This window comes from Pongo pygmaeus, chromosome 5, assembly GCF_028885625.2.
Source record: "Pongo pygmaeus isolate AG05252 chromosome 5, NHGRI_mPonPyg2-v2.0_pri, whole genome shotgun sequence".
NCBI classification, from domain to species: domain Eukaryota; kingdom Metazoa; phylum Chordata; class Mammalia; order Primates; family Hominidae; genus Pongo; species Pongo pygmaeus.
Genome location: NC_072378.2, coordinates 14,089,592 through 14,110,544, shown reverse-complemented (window position 1 = coordinate 14,110,544; position 20,953 = coordinate 14,089,592). Strand labels below are relative to the sequence as shown.

Genomic DNA, 20,953 nt, shown 5'->3' with positions numbered 1-20,953 from the left:
AGATGTCTATTCATCTCTTTTGAATTGGGTTGTTTTTGTTGAGTTGTAAGAGCTTTTTAAAAATATTTATTCTAGATGCTAAACCTTTATCAGATATAGAATTTGCAAACATTTCTCCCATTCTGTGGGTTGTCTTTTCACTCTCTTGATAGTGTCTTTTGATGTACCAAAGTTTTAATTTTAAAAACTATAACTTATCTATTTTTTCATTTTGTTGCTTGTGATTTTTTTTTATTTTGTTGTTTATTTTTTATTTTTTTGGAGTCGCGCCCTGTCACCGAGGCTGGAGTGCAGTGGTGCAATCTCAGCTCACTGCAACTTCTGTTTCCCGAGTTCGAGTGATTCTCCTGCCTCAGCCTCCTAGTAGCTGGGACCACAGGCGTGTGCCACCACGCCTGGCTAATTTTTGTATTTTTAGTAGAGATGGGGTTTCACCATGTTGGCCAGGCTGGTCTCGAACTCCTGACCTCAGGTGATCCACCTGCCTGGGCCTCCCAAAGTGCTGGGATTACAGGCGTGAGCCACAGTGCCTGGCGCTTGTGCTTTTGATGTCATATTTAAGAAATTATTTCCTAACCCAAGTTCACAGAGATTTACACCCCTTCAAATAGCTTTATAGTTTTGTCTCTTATATTTAGGTCTGTGATTTATTTTTAGTTCACTTTTGTATATGTTGTTAAGTAGGGATCAACACTTATTCTTTTGCATGTGGATATCCAGTTGTCCCAGCAACCCTTGTTGAAAAGACTATTATTTCCCTATTGAATTGTCTTGGCAGTCTTATTGAAAATCAATTGACCATAGTGTGAGGGTTTATTTCTGGACCCTCAATTCTATTCCATTGATTTATTTGCTCATCCTTATGCCAGTACCACATCATCTTGATTATTGTAGTCTTGTAGTAAGTTTTAAAATCATGAATTGTAAGTAATCCAATTTTATTCTATTTCAAGATTGTTTTTGCTATTCTGAATCCTTCAAATTTCCATATGAATTTTAGGATCAGTTTGTCAATTTCTGCAAAAAAAAAGAAAAAAAGGCAGCTAAAATTTTGATAGAAATTGGCAAGAGCTGACAATCTTGATTGCTCATGACCTTAGGGGGAAAGTTTTCTTTTCAGTCTTTCACGACTGGGTGTGATGCCAACTGTGGGTTTTTCATAGATGCCTTTTATCATATTGAGGAAGTTTCCTTCTACTTTCAGTAGTTTTCTATGTGTGCTTTTTTAAATCATGAAAGGGATGAATTTTTCTCTAATGCTTTCTCTAAGTTGATTATGATTTTGCCCCTTTATTCTATTAATATGGTGTGTTTCATTGATTGATTTTCATATGTTGAAACAACCAAGCATCCCTAGGATAAATCCCACTTGGCCATGGTGTATAATCTTTTTAACATACTGTTGGATTGTTTGCAAGTATTTTGTTGAGGATTTTTGCATCTATATTCATAGTCTGTAGTTTTCTTTTCATGTGATGTATTTGTCTTGCTTGGAATTGTTGTAATACTGGTCTCCTAGACTAAGTTGGGAAGTGTTCTCTCCTCTTCTATTGAAGTATTTTTAAATGTCTGTTGTTAATTCTTTTTTAAATATTTGGTAGAATTCACCAGTGAAGAAATCTTGTCCTGAGTTTTCTTTTTTTAAAAAATCTAGATTTCCTATTTCTTCCTTAATAAGTTTTGGCAGTTTTTGTGTTTCAAAAATTTACACACTAATACTTTGCTGCTGTGCAGCTCCATACTTCACTTTATGTTACTATTGTTACAGATCACATCTTTGTGCATATGTTCTCATAAACATACATTTATATTTATTGCTTTATGTAGCTGACATTTAGATCAGATAGGAAAAAGAGGACTTACAACCAAAAGAATACATTAATATTGTCTTGTATAATTTGTTATGTAATTATTTACCTTTACCAGTGTTCTTAATTTCTTCATGTGGATTAAACTTCTGGTGTCCCTTCATTTCAGCCTAAAGGCCTCCCTGTAACATTTCTTGTAGGGCACATCTAGTAGTGCAAACTCTCTCAGATTTTGTTTATGTGGAGATGTCTTAATTTCTTGATCATTTTTGAAGGACAGTTTTGCTGGGTATAGAATTTTTTATTGACAGTTTTTCATCTTTCAGCACTTTGAATTAGCATTCCACTGCTTTCTGGCTTTCATGGTTTCTGATGAGGAGTCAGCTCTAAGTCTTATTAAGAATCTCTTGTACTTCTCTCTAGTTGCTTGCAAGAGTCTCCCTTTGTCTTTGGCTTCAACAGTTTGATTAGCGATTACAATGAAGTATAGTGGAAAAGCCAGTGGTTTTGGTGTGATGCAAACATCGACTTTAACCCCAGCTGTGTCACTTTTTAGCTGGTTTTCTCATTTTTGAAATATAATGATATCCACTATTAGGATTATTGTGAGAATCAAACAAAATAATGTAAATGAGGCATGAAGGCAAGCAACAAATCATTGTTCAATTTTCACAGTCTCAGGACAGGGCAGGCTTCCATTTCACTGCTGACTGATGGGTTACTATTGTTACTGCCATTTTATTCCTCCTTCACTATGTGTTGCCTCTAAAACAGCTTACATCTGCAGTCAGGAAATGCTACTTACTATACCCTAGCTTATTTCAGTGGCCCATCCAAACCAGTATTATTTCTCTTAGAGTATCATCCAGGGATGCTTAATTGCAGAACATAATGTTGTCACCTCATGGCCCTCCCTGAGATACAACTGGTACCCTTAACTTCCCTTAAATAATGAATTCTGGTGATAAACTGGTTTTATTTATGTTTTTATTTTTTCTAGAACTGTGTCTAGAACTGTATGTTTTAGCTCTGCCTCATGAGGGATTACCTGTGTATAATTACTTGTTCCATGTGTATAAGTCAAGGCAAATATTTCTGCTTCTGCCCCATGCAGAGACAGATCTCATCTGAGACATACAACCTGCTCCAGGAACATTCAAGCCCTTTGAGCCAAACTGTCCATACCTATGGGCAGGACCCAACAATGTAAAGCTTAAGATGTGTGTGTTCAGGTCAGAGGGCTGAAATCCTAGCTGACTCTCAACTCTTTTGCACTCTGGTTCCTACCTACTTAAATCTATGGAACCCACCTACTGCTTCCTAACCTACCTGCCTCCTCCGGACAAGTTTCCACCTATTGTTCTTGCTGACTTTGCTGGACCTCTATTTCTTGGCTGAAGTATGAGTCTTGGCTCTCCTTAGGCCTGTTTAATTTATTCAACAAATACTAGTTCAGCACTTAATATATGCAAAGTTCTGTTCTAGGTGCTGGAGATACAGCCCCTGGCAACAGGTCAGACAAAAATCTCTGCTCTCATGGAACTTACATTCTAGTTAGTCTCCAATACCCTGATGTAACAAAGAGTTCACTACTCTATCTCAAAAAAAGATTGCCTGACATAAGTCTGTATTCATCAGGTATGAGAAGACCCTCTTTGAACCTTAAAAAGGATAGTTAGAATTTTATGCCTTAATGACATCTAACAAACAGGTCAGACACATTCTCCCCTCTAAATCATGGTGCTTCCTTGAGGTTTCTCTGTTTCTCTGTTATTTTCTCCACTACCTGGCCAGCTGTGGAAGGGAGATTCTCTCACTGCAGTTCCTGGGCATCCTTTGGAGACCTTATAAATGGAAGTCCCTCTGACAATCTGCCACTCCTCAGCTAATCAGTGAGTGCCCAGGGGCTATTGATTCCTGCATATTATACTTGATGGCTAAAAATTTCATAATGTCGTCCTTCAGTTATGTCTCAACTCTTGGGTGGGTAATTTAGGAGCCTAAGAATTTATTTTCATACCCAGGTTTTTAGTTTTAGAACAGCCTATGATCTTAACTATTTTTCTAATATTTTTGCCCGATTAGCTTCAAAAGAAAATGTAGAGCTGTGAATTTCATCAATACGGAAATCCAAACGAGATGTTATTGAGCCTCTCTATGCTTCTCTTTGGTCTCAAACCATCTTTTGTAACATGGTTATTAAGTGGCCCTTCTGGTTCTGTAGTCATTTTCCTGTTTTTTGTGTAGAAACTTTTACTCTTGGCTTTTGAGTCCATTGTAGTAATGGGTCTCCTTAAATTGTTTTTTCCTAATTAGTATTGATTTGTAACTGACAAGTGCAGGCTTATGCTCTTTCTTAATCTCTTTCATCAAGCAATATTTTCCAATTTTGATGGGATTAGTTCTTTTATTCTACTAGACAGCCATAAAGGAGGCTTTTCTGGAGAAAATCTGCCTTTTAAAATCTTCAATGCCCATTTTTTCTAGTAACCATCTTCAGGCTCTCTACATAAAGTCCACAAAAGCATCACCTTTATCAGTTTCATTTATTGTTATATGTCCAACACCCAGACAGGAGTAGGTACCCAAATATTTGATGATAGATGGATGGATGAATGAATGAATGAATTTTAAAATAAAATGTTTCCATTTTTTCTAACTTACCCATACTTTCAGTTGTGATTCCCTTTTCCAATTTTGAGCAGTCATTTAGTGGATTTGTTTCCTACCCTGTGGGTTAGTTTGTTTTCTTTTTCTCACCTGAGTGCTGTACATCATCACACTTTGATCACAGTGACTCAGGGTTCCAGCAAAGACAGATGCTTTCAGCACCTGTTCTTCAAGAAACAAGTTTAAATTGTTTCCTCCCTTGTCGATCTAAAACTATTCTGCTCTAGGAAACAGGAGAGAGCACATCTTGCATCACATTGCAGTTTTTACAGGATGAGTGTTAGAATAGTGTGACTCGCAGGCCAAGACTGAATGCTACTCACAGTGTGGTCCATGGACCTGGCCTGGCCCATGAGTTAACTGCATCACTTCTCTGAATAAGTACAGAACATTAGAACAAGCGCTTACAAACTTGTATGTGCTACTGACATTGCCACAGCATCCAAGCACTTTATTTTGTATTTTATAAAAGTATTGGTCCATAATAGATACATCAGAAATAAAAATCGCTGATTCTTCATCTACAAATAGTGTGGGGGCTGGGTCTCAGCTGGGTCAAATGTAGAGATGGCCCAGCCGGTCTATAAAACAGACTCTGTGCCATGTGACTTGCAGAAAAACTGCCAACCTGGGGTAATGATTCTTGATGCCCGGGAGTGATAAGCCCTTTGCATGTGCTTCAGGAGGAAAAAATATTCTGTTGATGGAATAATGGACATTATCCTGAAGTTATGCAGTATGGTGCAGTTTCAAAACCAATTTATCATCTATCTTCGCAGCACACAAATGTAGCTGCTCTGCAAGGAAAACCTCATTCACTGATATAAAAAGCCAGCTGTGCCACAGGAGGGAGTAACCAGGGGAGCCTATAAGGAGTCAGAATACACCCTGTTGACACTAAAACTGATTGATGAGCAAGGAGCCTTCTGAGTCCAGAGGACAACAAAGTGGAAACGAGATAGACAAATGGTTCCATGATGTATGAGAAACCGTAGGTGTGACACAGATGTGTGTTCTCTGTGCAAGAGAAGATTAGGGTCTTTCAAGGCTGACAGTTGTTGTCAGTGCAGTTGACATAAGTTTTGCTAATGTTAATGGAAATGTACTAGCACGATTTAGCAAAGCCATTTACAGCTGTTGAGTTAGAGTGAAATAGAAAGCAATTGCAGGAAGAAGAACCCAAGAGGTTTCATACTTGTGTGTACAAACAAATGCATATTTTAAAACTGCTATATATATAGAATTTCTCCCCTAATGTGGCAATTTTTATCTTTATTTAAAGCTATTCTTTCAGATGTTAAGAAACTACAGCAAATTCTGTGGTTCCAGAAAGCCTTCTCAAATTCTCCACCATCTCCATTTTTTTGTTTGTTTGTTTGTTTGTTTTGTGTTTTTTTTTTGAGACAGAGTCTCACTCTGTCACCCAGGCTGGAGTGCAGTGGCGCAATCTTGGCTCACTGTAAGCTCCGCCTCCCAGGTTCACACCATTCTCCTGCCTCAGCCTCCCAAGTAGCTGGGACTACAGGTGCCCACCACCATGCCCAACTAATTTTTTTGTATTTTTAGTAGAGACAGGGTTTCACCTTTTAGCCAGGACGGTCTCGATCTCCTGACCTTGTGATCTGCCCGTCTTGGCCTCCCAAAGTGCTGGTGTGAGCCACCGTGCCCGGCCTACCTCCATTTTAACACAAGACTGTGCTTCTTGTGTTAACAGGCCTTTCTTTCTAACAAACCCATTTCTTATTAAATTATGTTCTTTCGTCCTTCCTTATGATGCTAGAATTTGACAATCTTATCTGTGTTTAGTCACAGGAGACACAAAGTATTCTGGAATATCAAGACATTGTTTTCAGCCATGGTGCAACAATGCCAAGGGCATGTGAAGCTTCTACAGATAAGGCATCAAATGCAGAGAGCATCAGAAGCCAGCTTTGAAGGGCACAAGGTATGGCTCATGACATTTCAATGCCATGAAATAGGGCAGCCAGTGTTTGCAAAGCAAGCCAGGTGAGTTGGTGGCATAAGGAAAACGACTTCAGAGCTGGAACCTCTCCTGGTGTGGAGAAAACAGGTGGCTGACCTTCCACCCAGAAACTCCTCCAAGTAGATGAGCAACACAGATTGCCCATGAAGGCTGCATTTGGCAGTAAGGGCAGTCAGTAGTCATGGCTGGGGCAACCAGAAGGATTCCAAAAAGGAGCAAATAGAGAATTTGAGCAATGATGGAAAGTGGAAGGACAGTAAACTGGTGGGTGTAACTCCTTAAAGGATGAAGCTAGATTTATTTTATATGAAAGATGAAGTGTGAAATCCTGGGCAGGCCTCTTCCATGGGATGACTTAGGGTAAGCCAGAGAAAAAAATGGGGGAAGAAGACAGACCTGATGATAACTAAAGCCTCTCTCTACCTTGGTTGCTAATGTTTTTACCCTGGGGTCAGGAACAGGGTGGTTATGATGGCGTAGAATATGGTCCTTTCTCCAGTGTTTGGGCCACTCTGGCCCCCTTGCTGTCCATCATCACTATGCCCAAAGACGGGCATGGGGAAATGAGAAGCTACATGGAGGGTTGCCGAGTGGCTTTTTACTAAGCAGGCCCTTGCACAGAGAAAATTGAAGCTTCTGTGCTGGCAGAGATGAGTGTAACCCTTGCTCCCTCCTTTGAGTGATTCACACTCAAGTCATCCCATGCCAAGCCTGTGGTTTCACAGTAACAATGATTTTAGACTCCAGGATCCCTGTATAGACCAGCCACCAGGATTCCTTGTCCCCAAGCTCCACTGCCTTTTCTTTCTGGGCACTAGCTAGCTCACCCACTCATGGCAAAAACCTCCGAAGTTTTCCACCCACTTTCATCACGACCTCTGAGACACCTCTACTCTCCCTTACTGCCTCACCTCTCTTACTTCCCATCCTTCCTTGAAATTTTGCTTTATTCTTTGGATCGAGATATGAGGTTGCTTCTTCAGAAGCTCCAGAGGCCCCTTTATGAAGTCCTCCCCACTAGTTTCTTCTCTGTGTAGTCCATAAGCATATATGGAGCACCCAGTCTTTAGCCAGGGGCCAGGCCCTGGTTTCTCCCTTGTGTCATGAATCTCAGTTCATTCATATGCAGAAAGTCTAATGCCAACAGCCTAAAGTGGAGGTCAAGCCCCTGTAACTCCAACAGAGGCAAGAAAGTCACGAAGGTGGGGTTACCAGTGGTATCAGTCGGCTACATCTGCCATAACGAAACACCATATACTGAATGGCTTAAAACAGTGAAGCTCATTTCTTCACAGTTCTGGAAGCTGGAAATCCAAGATCAAAGTGTCAATAGGTTTGGTTTCTCCTGATGCCTCTCTCCTTGGCTTGCAAATGACCCCCTTCTCCCTGACCTCACATGACCTTTTTTATGTGTGTGCACATCCTTGGCTCTCTTCCTCTTCTTATAAGGACACCACTGCTATTGGATTAGGACCCAGCCTTATGACCTCATTTAATTTTAATTACCTCTTTAAAGGCTTTATCTGCAAATACAGCCACATTGGGAATTAGGACTTCAACCTATGAATTTTGGGCCGAATAATTCAGTATGTCACCCCAGTGAAGAAGCTTTTGTCTGCAAGTAGCAGAAACTTGACTCTCGTGTTCAGGTGTCCAGAGGAAGAGAGTATCCACTGTTAGTTCAGGGACCTCACAGGTTTATCAAGAACCAGACTCAAAAGAGACCACTGAAAGCATGTTCAGTTATGTGTATAGATCCAAAGACAATGATTCTCGAGTCCAGAAATTGTTTTAAGATTTTATATATCTATTCTGCCCATGTCACTTATTTGTGAGAATCACCAGCAAAACATTAAACCAGGCTATATGATTGCAGGGTACGCAAGGGTGTTTTCACTTTATCATCTCTGGAAATGACATTGATATCACTTTCTTAGTTCATTTATTCAGAACACAGTTAATAAACGGGTCACCTGCATTTTCAAGGCCTTGTGTTAGGGGCTTTCAAGGCCATTGGTATGAATCAGAAATTAGAGTGCCTCCACCTTGTTTTGTGAATTTCAGAGCAAGATTTAGCCACTTAATGCCCACAGTGAGAGGAGAATTCTGAAAATTCAGATGTTCAAGAAAATATATGTAAGCAATAAATAAATAAATAAACTGTGACACTCCTTAGAATCAGGCAGTAATCAACTGCACAATTACTTGTAGTGAAGATTCACACATCAGGGGACACCAGAAAAAGTAGTTTCTGGCCAGGCGTGGTGGCTCACTCCTGTAATCCCAGTACTTTGGGAGGCCGAGGAGGGCGGATCATGAGGTCAAGAGACCAATACCATCCTGGCCAACATGGTGAAACCCCATCTCTAATAAAAATATAAAAATTAGCTGGGCACGGTGGCACCTGCCTGTTGTCCCAACTACTCAGGAGGCTGAGGCAGGAGAATCACTTGAACCCAGGAGGTGAGCCAAGATCATGCCACTGCACTCCAGCCTGGTGACAGAGTGAGACTCCGTCTCAAAAAAAAAAAAAAGTAGTTCCTACTCCTTTTTACTGTTTAGTGCTTTTTTTTTTTTTTTTTTTTTTTTGGTCTCCCTATTTTGTTGATTTGTGCAGCTTCCAGCAGTTCTCTCTCCACTTCTCTCTAAGATTTTCCATCTTACTTTTTATGGAGCTTGATGTCTCTCTCTCTTTCCCTTTTTTCCCCATTAGTCTTTGCTTTTAGTTCCTGGCTCCTGCATGTAATTCTCCCTCCTCCCACCACGTCTCCACCTTTCCCCACTAAGGCCTTGAGAGACATAGATTTCTTCCAGAGACCCGGGGTGGATGTTTTAAACTTGCCTTAGGAAGTTACTTCTTTCACATATAGCTGCTTCAAGTGAGAACCAAAAACACTCTTTATAGCCCGGATCTGGGAGGCTGCAGAGCAGAAGGCTGCTTCTGAAAGTGGAGCAGGAGCACTGGGCATTCTCTTTGAAGAAAGCAAAATTCTTTTATCTCAGAGCAGAGTCCAATTTTATGAGCATATGGAAAGTTAGATTGAAGCAGGTCAAACCTCAGCCAATGCCTTTAATGACTGCATCTTCCCTCACAAGGGCCATATGCTTGGGATGGATCTGATTGTGTATATAATATATAAAATAGACAAAGGTACACTCTTGTACTCTCGCTTGCCAATTTCATGTTTTTGAACCATGAGATCCCTTGCTGTTGAAGTTGGGTCCCTGTGGGCCCTGTAACACCTTCTACCCATAGGGGCAGAATTCATGGAGTTCCATTGCAGAATTAAATTAACTCTGCCATCCATAAAAGCCAACAATCCAATGCATCCTCAAACCTCTGCGTTTTTTGAAGAGTGTAAAATGTGAACACGTGGAGGAAGATTTGAGACCAAATAGACAAGAGATAAGTGGCTGGATAAGTTGAAGTTTTTCCCCAACAATGATTGATTGTTATGCTATTTTGACAAGGAGGTTTTTAATAAATTCTGGCAATTAAAGAAATTTAGCAGTCTTGGAACCAGAAGCCTTTGAGAATGAACATAGGCTTTACATAAGAAGCTCAGTGGACTAAGGGAAATACTTGGCAATATTGCTATCAGCAGAGTGAGGGATTTTTTTTAATAGTAAATAACAATGGTTTGTAAAATTTGCGTATCAAGCAAACACACAATTACCTAGCCAAAAAGATATGCTTAAGTATGAGGCAGATATAGAGCTGCCTGTAGCTGACAAGCAGTTTCCAGGAATTCTTTAAGAACAAATGTGACCTGGTAAACAAGTGTGGCTAATAGTCCCAATATCACAACAATTTATAGGGCCAGGGTCCAGAACAAATCCATGAAGAGCTATAGTTCAGCCCAACCCAAAACCCAAGGAGTAGGATGTTGGGGAAATTAAGCTGTTTTAGGGACATGCAGGGCACACACGTGTTTGCCTTCCTGTGGATTAGTTATGCTACAAATGCAAGCTATTTTGCTAGAAAGAAAAGCACGTTGGGGACAGTCTCCTAAATTCTGGCTGGCTAGAAAGGACAGAGTTCCTAGATGTAATGGCCAAGATGATTGCAGAAAGCAGCAGGAAGAAAAATAACTCTAAGAAGCTAGAATCACAAAGAATGTCAAGAAACCAGTGAATGGAAAACACAAGGCACAAGGAAAGAATGCACCCAAGACCTAGCATCATGTCTGGTACATAACACTTACTCGGCCGGGCGCAGTGGCTCATGCCTGTAATCCCAGAACTTTGGGAGGCCAAGGTGGGCAGATCACGAAGTTAGGAGTTTAAGACCAGTCTGGCCAACATAGTGAAACCCTGTCTAGTAAAAATACAAAAAATTACCCAGATATAGTGGTGTGCACCTTTCCCCACTAAGGCCTTGAGTGACATAGATTTCCCAGCTACTCGGGAGGCTGAGGCAGGAGAATCGCATGAACCTGGGAGGCAGAGGTTGCAGTGAGCCAAGAAGCAAGATCGCGCCATTGCACTCCAGCCCAGGCGACAGTGTGAGACTGTCTCAAAAAAACAAAAAACAACAACAAAAAACAAACAAACAAAAAGCCATTTACTCCATGCATGTTATTGAAGAAATGAAAGAATAAAACACTAAATGAATAAATGGAAAAGGTTTAATCCACTGTATGTATTAGGAATCGCCTTTTTCCATAGATGGTGGATTTGGAGTTTTGAAAATAGATGGAAGCAAACATTTCATAATCCGTGGGCAACTAAAGCTTCATGCTGTCCCTAGAAGGGAGATTCTCATTGTGGTGACTGATGTCTCCCCTCTGCAGGGGTAGAGGTGGCTGTGAGTACACTTGGCATGGCCAATTGGGAGGTGAAGAAAACATGATGGACATATTTTCAGGGTTTTCCAAATTTGGCTTATGTGATTCAAGTGTAAATAGATGCCATCCACATGAGAAGCAAACTTGAGTTGTGGGCAGAAGTAGTGTTTTCAGCTCTTCTTCCACTGAAACTCATGACTTTGAAAGTCAAGGCACCTTTATGAAGTAGACAGTGGAAGTTAATTTTCTAGAGCATACCCAGAGTTTTTCAGTCAAGAGTGGGCACTGCCTTTATTTTGGGAGGGACAATATTTTATTTTGTAGGCCAAAAGTACAGCCCTGCCTGCTGCCCACGAAATGCCAGTTAACATACCCCAGTCATTGTGACAACCAAAAAATGCCCCAACACAGTTCCAGTTGCCCTCTTGGGGAATGTTTTCCAGGTAAGCAACACTCGTTGCTTTCAAAGAACTGGATTTAGTCTTCTGAACCATAGTACACTATGCAAAAATAAATGGCTTAGGAAAGGATAGAGTTTGTCTTGTAAATATTGGACTAACATACTTAGCAGAATGATGATGTGTTCAGTACAACGTTGAATGATATTCAAGTGTGGAATAGAGACAAACTCAAACATGCACTATACCCTTGCCTATCTCAGTGGGCCCCCTTCAAGTATCTACTCTAGTATAGAACACCTACTGGGTGTTCAGAGTTAAGTAATCTTAACTCCTACTTGCTTATGCTCTGCTCCAGGCCTCAAAGGCCTCATTTTCAACCTTGCATGCTCATCATTTCACCCTCTGGCTTGCTTTTCTACTTTCATCTGGTGATCGGCTAACTTCCAGCTCCTGGCCATGGCTTAGTTCCCTGGATGCTGCTTTTGTGGTGTTCCTGCATCATGGCAACCCAGATAGATGACTTTGTGATGACCATGTTGCCCAATCTAGCCCAGGGAGCACCCACCCTTGGGCAGAGTGCCTCCATGCAGCCCTCACACAATCTTAGTTCAGCTTCAGTGTCAGGGCCAAAACAAACACCACATAGCATAAACAAACAACAGTAAGGAAGGTTCCCAGTCCCTCTCAGGAAAGAATAATAGGGAAGAGGGTTAAAAACAATGCTGACATATTCACAATTTCATATGCAAATTCCCAGAGTATAAGTAATAAACCAAGTGAACTTGAAATTATAAGAATAGAAAATAAATTGACCTCATGGGTCCAAATGAGAGTTAGGAGCTCATGGAACTAAAAAGTCCAGAGGTAGAGCTAGAGCTAGTTTTAAGCATGGGTAGTGTATTAGTCCATTCACTCACTATTATAAAGAAATACTCGATACTGGGTAATTTATCAAGAAAAGAAGTTTAATTGGCTCCTGGTTCTGCAGGCTGTGCAGGAAGCATGGAAGTATCTGTTGCGGGAAGTCAGGGACCCCGAACGGAGGGACCAGCTGAAGCCACGGCAGAAGAACATAAATTGTGAAGATTTCATGGACATTTATCACTTCCCCAATCAATACTCTTATAATTTCCTATGCCTGTCTTTACTTTAATTTCTTAATCCCATCATCTTCGTAAGCTGAGGATGTATGTCACCTCAGGATCCTGTGATGATTGCATTATCTGCACAAATTATTTGTAGAGCGTGTGTGTTTGAACAATATGAAATCTGGGCACCTAGAAAAGGAACAGGATAACAGCAATTTTCAGGGAACAAGGGAGATAACCATAAAGTCTGACTGCCTGCAGGGCCGGGCAGAACAGAGTCATATTTCTCTTCTTGCAAAAGCGAATAAGAGAAATATAGCTGAATTCTTTTTCTCAGTAAGGAACAGCCCTGGGAAAAGAATGCACTCCCAGGGGGAGGCCTCTAAAATGGCCACTCTGGGAGTGTCTGTCTTATGCACTTGAAGATAAGGGATAAAATACGCCCTGGTCTCCTGCAGCGCCCCCAGGCTTGCTAGGATTAGGAAATTCCAGCCTGGTGAATTCTAGTCAGACCGGTTCTCTGCCCTTGAACCCTGTTTCCTGTTAAGATGTTTATCAGTGACAATGTGTGCACAGTGGGACATGGAACCTCATTAGTAATTCTAATTTCACCCTGGCCTTGTGATCTTGCTCTGCCCCCATTTGCCTTGTGATATTTTATTGCCTTTGAAGCACATGACCTCTATGACCCACACCCTATTCGTACGCTCCCTCCCCTTTGAAAATCACTAACAAAAACTTGCTGGTTTACGGCTCAGGGGGTATCACGGAACCTGCTGACATGTGTTGTCTCCCCCAGACACCCAGCTTTAAAATTTCTCTCTTTTGTACTCTTTCCCTTTACTTCTCAGACCAGCCGACACCTAGGTAAAATAGAAAAGAACCTACGTTGAAATATTGGGGGCTGGTTCCCCCGATAAATATCTGCCTTTAGGAAGGTCTCAGTAAACAGGAAACAGTCATGGCAGAAGGAAAAGGAGGAGCAGGCACATCACATGTCCAGAGCAGGAACAAGAGGGGCAGTGGGGGCGGGAGGTGCTGCACACTTTTAGACAACCAGATCTCATGAGAACTCTATCACCAGAACAGCATCAAAAAGGGAAATCTGCTCCCATGAGCCAATCACCTCCCACCAGGCCCCATCTCAACACTGGGGATCACAATATGACATGAGATTTGGATGAGGACACAAATCCAAACCATATCAGGTAGATTGAAGAGCTCAAATTATGTCAGTAAAATAGAAGAAAATCTCTTGGTCTTGCTTTCTCTTGTGTTGACTTTATTCTCAATAAACTTTTTACACTTGAACTATGTCTGAGATGGTCACTAGAGAGTATAGTTTACCTTCTATATTCAGCTTAGTAAACCCAGTGTGAAAAATTCCTTTTCCTAAAGTATTCCAGAAAGAGTTCTGGGGTCTCCTTCTGGCTCAACAAAGCACATAATTATTTTCCAATCCCAAAGAGCAAGGGTGTGAAGTGCTATCATTGAGCCTCCTCATCCCCAGAGGGGGGAAAGATGATTCCCCAAAGGAAAGTCAGAGGAAGAGGAAAGAATGCTGAGCAGCCAAGAATGACAGATATCTATGATGCTGGCCTGCAGCTCTTGACTTGGCTTTGGCAAAGGAAGAGTACAGCTTTATTTTTAAATACATATACACAAAATATATACACATAAAAATAATATAAATATATACATAACATATGTGTGCATGCAAATGTGATATATATTATATATATAAAATATATATGATATATACAAAATATATATATATATTTTATAGCAAATTCTATCAGCTACCTGAAAAGTGAGCTCCACAAAGGCAGGGAATATTTTTTATCTGTTTTGTTCGTTGTTGCATCACCATTACTTATAACAGTGCCTGGCACATAGTGGGTTCCCCCAAAATAGCTGATGAATAAACGAGTATGGAAATCCATACTTATGGAGAGGAAAGCCCAGGGGACAGTGTGTGAGTGAAGACTGAGTATATACCATAGGCTGCCCCACCAGACGGATGGTATTACTGGTGCTCTTCTAACATCAGCCCATTACTAGTGATGGATTTAAAGTCTCCAGGCAGTGATAAAGACTGTGTACCCCAAATACATGGCTTCTTTGACTTATCTTGCTAATAATTTCACCTTCAGGGAGTAATAGAAGTTGTATCCCTTAGAATTGTCTCTCACCAACCAGTGAGAACCATTTAGAATTGAATGTGAAAGAGATAAAAACCTTTGGATGAAAGTGGCCAGGCCAGTCATGGTGGCTCACACCTGTAATCCCAGCACTTTGGGAGGCTGAGTTGGGAGGATTGCTTGAGCCCAGGAGTTGGAGACAAGCCTAGACAACATCATGAGACCCTGTTTCTACAAAAAGTTAGCCAGGGATGGTGGCAAGCACCTGTGGTTCCAGCTACTTGAGGGGCTGAAGTGGGAGGATCACTTGAGCCCTGGCGACTGAGGGTGCAATGAGCCAAGGTTGCACCACTGCACTCCAGCTTGGGGGACAGAGCAAGACCCTTTCAGAAAGAAAAAAGAAGGAGAGAGAGAGGGAGAGAGAGAGAAGGAAGGAAGGAAGGAAGGAAGGAAGGAAGGAAGGAAAGAAGGAAGGAAGGAAGGAAGGAAGGAAGGAAGGAAGGAAGGAGCCATAGGATCCAAGCTTTAAAGGTATTGGTAAACATGTACCTCAGATTTGCATTTCTAAAAATGCAGACATAGTGATTCAAAATTTCATATTGGCCAATAAACAAGATTTATTTCAGAAAATGTGAATAAGAAGAACAACGAATGGGGAATATATATACCAGATATTAAAATACAGCAGTCCCTCCGTGTCCATGGGGGATTGGTTCCAGGACTCCCATGGATATTAAAATCCACAGATGCTCAGGTCCTGATATAAAACGGTGCCATATTTACGTATAACCTATGTACATCCTCCCATATACTTTAAATCATCTCTAGCTTACTTATAATACTAATACAATGTAAATGTTATGTAATTAGTTGTTATATTGTTTTTTAAATTTGTATATTTTTCATCATTGTATTGTTATTTTTATTGTGTTTTTTTCCTGAATGTTTTCAATTTGAGGTTGGTTGAATCTGCAGATGCAGAATCTGTGGATACAGAGGGCCCACCATATATACTCTTTTTGAGGGGCAAGGATGGTATACAGTGAAAACTGGAAACCCTGTTAGATAAATTCTAAAAGAGCTGCCACACTCAACTCTATATTCTACAACAGCAGTAACTAAACAGTATGGTACTGCCTCAGAACAGACACATCTATGGAACAAAATAAAGAATCCAGAAATAAACTGAAACACATCTGGGAATGAAATACATTATATAGATGCCATCCCAATTGAGTAAAGAGAAAGTGGATTATGTGATCGGTGGTGTTGGATCAACACAGAAGAAGCCATCTTGAAAAAATAAAGTTGGATCCATGCCTCATACCTTACACCTGGATAAATTCCAAATGTAAGAAATCAAAACCCCAAAGTAGTAGAAGAAAGCATGAGAGGATATTTAATAAGTTGAGATGGGAACAACTTATCCAATATAAGATTCAGACATTATAAAAGAATAGGTTAATAAAATTCTATCACGAAAACATAAAATGAAAATTCTCTATGCAATAAACATTACAAGCAAAGTCAAAAAGACAAATGACAAAGCAGGAAAAAATCTACTTCCTCCATCACAGAGAAAGGCCTAATTTCCCCACCATGCATGTTATCATGCAAATTAATTTTTTAAGATGGTCAGTCCATTTAAAAATGAGTAAAGGATATAAACAGTTCATAGAAAAGTAAATACAATAAGTCTCTTTAAAATATGAAAAATGTTCACAGCACTCACAAAAAAATACAAGTTAAAACTACCCTGAAATACAATTATTTGCTGCTGAAATTGGCAAAGATCCAAAACCCCGATAACATACTCAGTTGGTGAGGCTTGGAGTAAAGGGAACTCATTTATCACTGGAGGGGAAATAAATTGGATGGCCGCAAAGGTCAGTATGGCAATATCTATTAAAATTACAAATGTGCCTACCCTTTGACCTGGCAATTCATTTCAAAGCCTTTATCTTACAGTTGTACCCACACATATGCAAAATGATGTATGTACAAGATTATTTGTTGCAGCAACTTAAGAGGGAAAGATTGGAAACTACCTAAATGTCCATTAAAAAGGGACCTGGGCAAGGAAATATTATTAAGGTGTAAAAAAGAACAAAAGATCTCCAATATATGCTGCTAGCTGAAAAACAAAAAAACAAACAAACAAAAAAAGATATGAAACAATGAGTGAAAAGGAGAGAAAAGAATATCTATCTTTTTCAAGTGCATAAAAATCTCTAGATGGGATACCCAAGAAACTGGGTCACTAAGAGCAAGCCATATTCAAGGGGAGAGAAATTAGACTCTATCTTTGATGGGAAGAGGGTCAAAGAATTTGCAGATATATTTAAAACCACTTTTTATATTCCTAAAATTCTGAACCCCATGAATATACCACCTATTCAATATTTAATCCATCAATTTTTTAAAACAAGGGAATAAGTACCACTGGGTTTCCAAGTTGTGGCTGTTTACTTCTATTCAAAGAAAAGAAAACATTCAACTTTCATCAGAATTTTTTGCAAGTTAGACTTGGTTTCAGCATTCCAGGAGGTCCTAGGAGAGATTCCTCCTGGTTTCTTGTGGGGATTCTAACCCAACCAGAAAGAAAGGGATAGAGGCAGAGAGGGAGGGAGGGAGAAAGAGAGAGAGAAATATGTTACACGTTATGCCGGTGGTAGTTAGCAATGTGGTAATTGTCATAACCCTTTATATTTCTGTGTGATTTCTAACATTTTTTCATTGAGCAGAAATTTTTGTAACCAGAAAAACTGTTATTTAAAAATTTATATGTTCTTTAAAGTGCACTTATTAGTTAAAATTCACGTATTATTTCAGATTCACCTTGCCTTCCAACAAAGACATATCCCTAGAGATATGTTGCTTCTGCTAATGGAGTGCTAAGCTGAAGGATGCTGGTGGAAAAATTCAAAAGAAAACTATACTCTGTTTTTAAAAAGAAAATCTAGGGTGGACGAAGGGAAATACAGGAGAAGGGAAAGGCTGGACAGCGTTGCTGACGGGGTTGCAGGGTAAAGGTCACTGGAGTATAAAGGAGCCATGGCGACCACCAGACGCTGGGCACCTTAGACAGTAAACACTAGATAAATTCCATAAATTAAGTATATTCAAAGAGGGTTTTATGCTTGGCCATATGGTCTGTGATGTACAATTCTTCCTCATTTCTTTATGAAAGCATCAGTAACTTTGTATATATGTATATAGTTTTCCAAAACACCCCCACCTCCAAAGGAATTCAGCTGAACAGGAACCTGTGAAAACTTCCACCTGGAGAAGGATATCCCCAGCAGAGTCTTGGGACAGGAAATAGAATGGTCTGGGCCGGAAGTGTGAGAAGGTCAGTTGGCTGGAGCCATAAAGCGTCAGGTAGGGAGAGACAGGAGATGGGGCCTGATGGACAATAAGCAGGAGACAGGTCTTGGAGGTCCCTATGTCTTGTAGGACTTGTGGACTTTATCTCATAGATTACTTGGAACTACTGAAGAGCCTTAAATGGGAGTGTCTTAGATTTGTAACTTAAACTGAGCATATGGCTGCAGCTGGAAGACAGATTGGAGTGGTCAAAATTGGAGACAGGGAGACAAATTAGGGTTTTATTTTGCAACAAACCTCATCCAGGTGATGAATGAGGATGGTGGAATAAGGATCGTGGTACTGGGAAGAAAGAAACACACAGGTATGAGAACTCTCCAAAGGATAGAATGGGCAAAATGGAGTGATTGATTGGACTGAGGTTAGCTGAGGGAAGGGTTTCTGTGATGTTTCTTAGGTTTCTTGGAATGGATACTGTTGACAAAACAAACAAACAAACACACAAAGCATATGTAGAGAAGACCCATTGTGTGAGCCTTTTTAAATTGTTGCTTTTTATTTCTTTTGTTGTCTGTAAGGAAGCTATGAGTTGTTTCGAACATGTTGCATTTACATTATTTATGGGACAACCAAGTAGAGATGTTCAGCTGGTGGTTGGATACTTGAGTCTAAGGTTTGGGGAGCATTCTGGGCTAGAGGTATAGAAATCATTAGGATACAGGCAAATAAATGATACAGAGGGATGGGTTCACCCCAGAATATCAGCACAGTAAGAAGGGTCATGGGTCAAGCACAGAGCTTTGGAAAGTGATGTCTGGAGTTAGAGATAGGACTCTAGGGTTTAGGACTCCAATGACTGAGTAGATGTTGACCTGATTATTTCAGGCAGGCACCTTTAGCTGCAGTAACTGGGACTCATTCAATTTATCTCAAGAGAAGAGAGGTTTTGTGGAAGGGTCTGGATCAGACCCAACCCGGAGACCTCAGCAAATGAGGCAGGTCTGGGGGTATCCATCTCTCTCCAACCCTATTTATTTCTGTATATCCTCTTCATTTTCACAGTATTGGCTTTATTATCTCTTCTCTAGGGCCAATTTCTCCAAAATTTGGAAGGTCTATAAACATCTTAAAACTGTAAGCAAATTGTTCATTTATGCATTTCTCTGCAAGGGGAGTCTGCAGCTTTTGTAAGATTCTCAGGGTAATCTAAGATACAAAAGAAGCCTAAAACCTCCTCCTTATCTCTGTCTCTCTCTCTCCAGAAAGAAAGAAGCCTTGGCTTGCCTCAGCCCCACCTCAACCCCACAATATCCATTCACTTCCTGATCACTTGAAAATTACAAAATTCTTTTTATTTTCCTAGTTCCGATTTTAAAATTAGAGGATATGATTGATCCAATTTTTTTACATTAGGCCAAAGTTAATAGGATTATTGCTGTGGAGTCAGGGTTAGCTAGCAAGGGGGTGTGATGACAGAATATAAAGCCAGCCTGCCTGAGAAGGAGGTTAGGTAAAGAAGCTTCCCTTGGAAGGGATGTGGTGCAGACAGGATGGAAGGTAAAAGCTTGGCCTACGCAGCATGCCCATTACCATTAAAGAGGAGTAGATTGTGTATCCCACATATTGTGTTAGATGATCAATAGCTGGCTGGTTGCAATTACCCAAAGAGATTGGATTATAGGATTGATATTAAACTGGAAGATATCTAATGGAATGCTACAGATTTTGTAGAAGATCCCAACCTTATCTTTTCAACATTTATGTTAATTAAAGTTTATCAAACATGAATATCAAATTTGAAGCTGGGGGTGACATAATATATTGGAAGACAGAGCTGAGTCTCAAAAAGATCTTGGCAAGTTGGAACAAGAGACCAAAACAAACAAGATTAAATTTAGTGGGGCTGAATATAAAATATTGTATTTAGAATTATTAAATTCAAACACACAACTACCACATCAGGAAGAAGTGGACAATTATATGTTCATATATAGCTTTAAATAATCTCTAACCAATCTGATCCCAAAGAATAAGGCAATTGCTGAAGAAAAAGAAGAAAAAAAAGAAAGAAGACAGAAGAAGCAGAAGCAGGAGGAAAAGGAGGAGGAATAGGAAGAAGGAAGAGGAAGAAGGAAGAAAGAGGAGGAAGAAGAAGAAGGAGAAAGAGGAGGAGGAGGAGGAAGAGGAGAAGGGGGAGGAGGAGGAGGGGGGAGGGGAGGAGAGGGAGGGGGAGGGGAGGAGAGGGAGGGGGAGGGGAGGAGAGGGAGGGGGAGGGGAGGAGAGGGAGGGGGAGGGGAGGAGAGGGAGGGGGAGGGGAGGAGAGGGAGGGGGAGGGGAGGAGAGGGAAAGGGGAAGGGTGAGGGGGAGGGGGAAAGTCCTGTATTAATAAACGTTTAAATATCCAGATCCAAGTGTGGTGCTCCATTATTCATTGCTCAGAGGGCATCTGCATTCAGTGTCTAGCTGCTGGGGCCCTATTTGGAAAGATCCAGTAAACACAATATACTCTGCTCCTTAAAAGAGCCTGCCTGGGCTGGGCACAGTGGCTTATACCTGTAATCCCAGCACTTTGGTAGGCCAAGGTGGGTAGACCTGAGGTCGGGAGTTCGAGACCAGCCTGACCAACAGGGAGAAACCCTGTCTCTACTAAAAATACAAAATTAGCCAGGCATGGTGGCGCATGCCTGTAATCCCAGCTACTTGGAAGGCTGAGGCAGGAGAATTGTTTGAACCCAGGAGGCGGAGGT

At 40.7% G+C, this 20,953-nt stretch overlaps 1 non-coding gene across 1 annotated transcript; it reads right to left on the bottom strand.

Moving 5' to 3' along the window:
- Window positions 1-15,906: 15,906 nt before the first annotated feature.
- Window positions 15,907-15,971, bottom strand: LOC129039750 (U7 small nuclear RNA). The gene has a single exon (XR_008503453.2). It is a non-coding gene; the product is annotated as a U7 small nuclear RNA (small nuclear RNA).
- Between the last annotated feature and the right edge of the window lie 4,982 nt (window positions 15,972-20,953).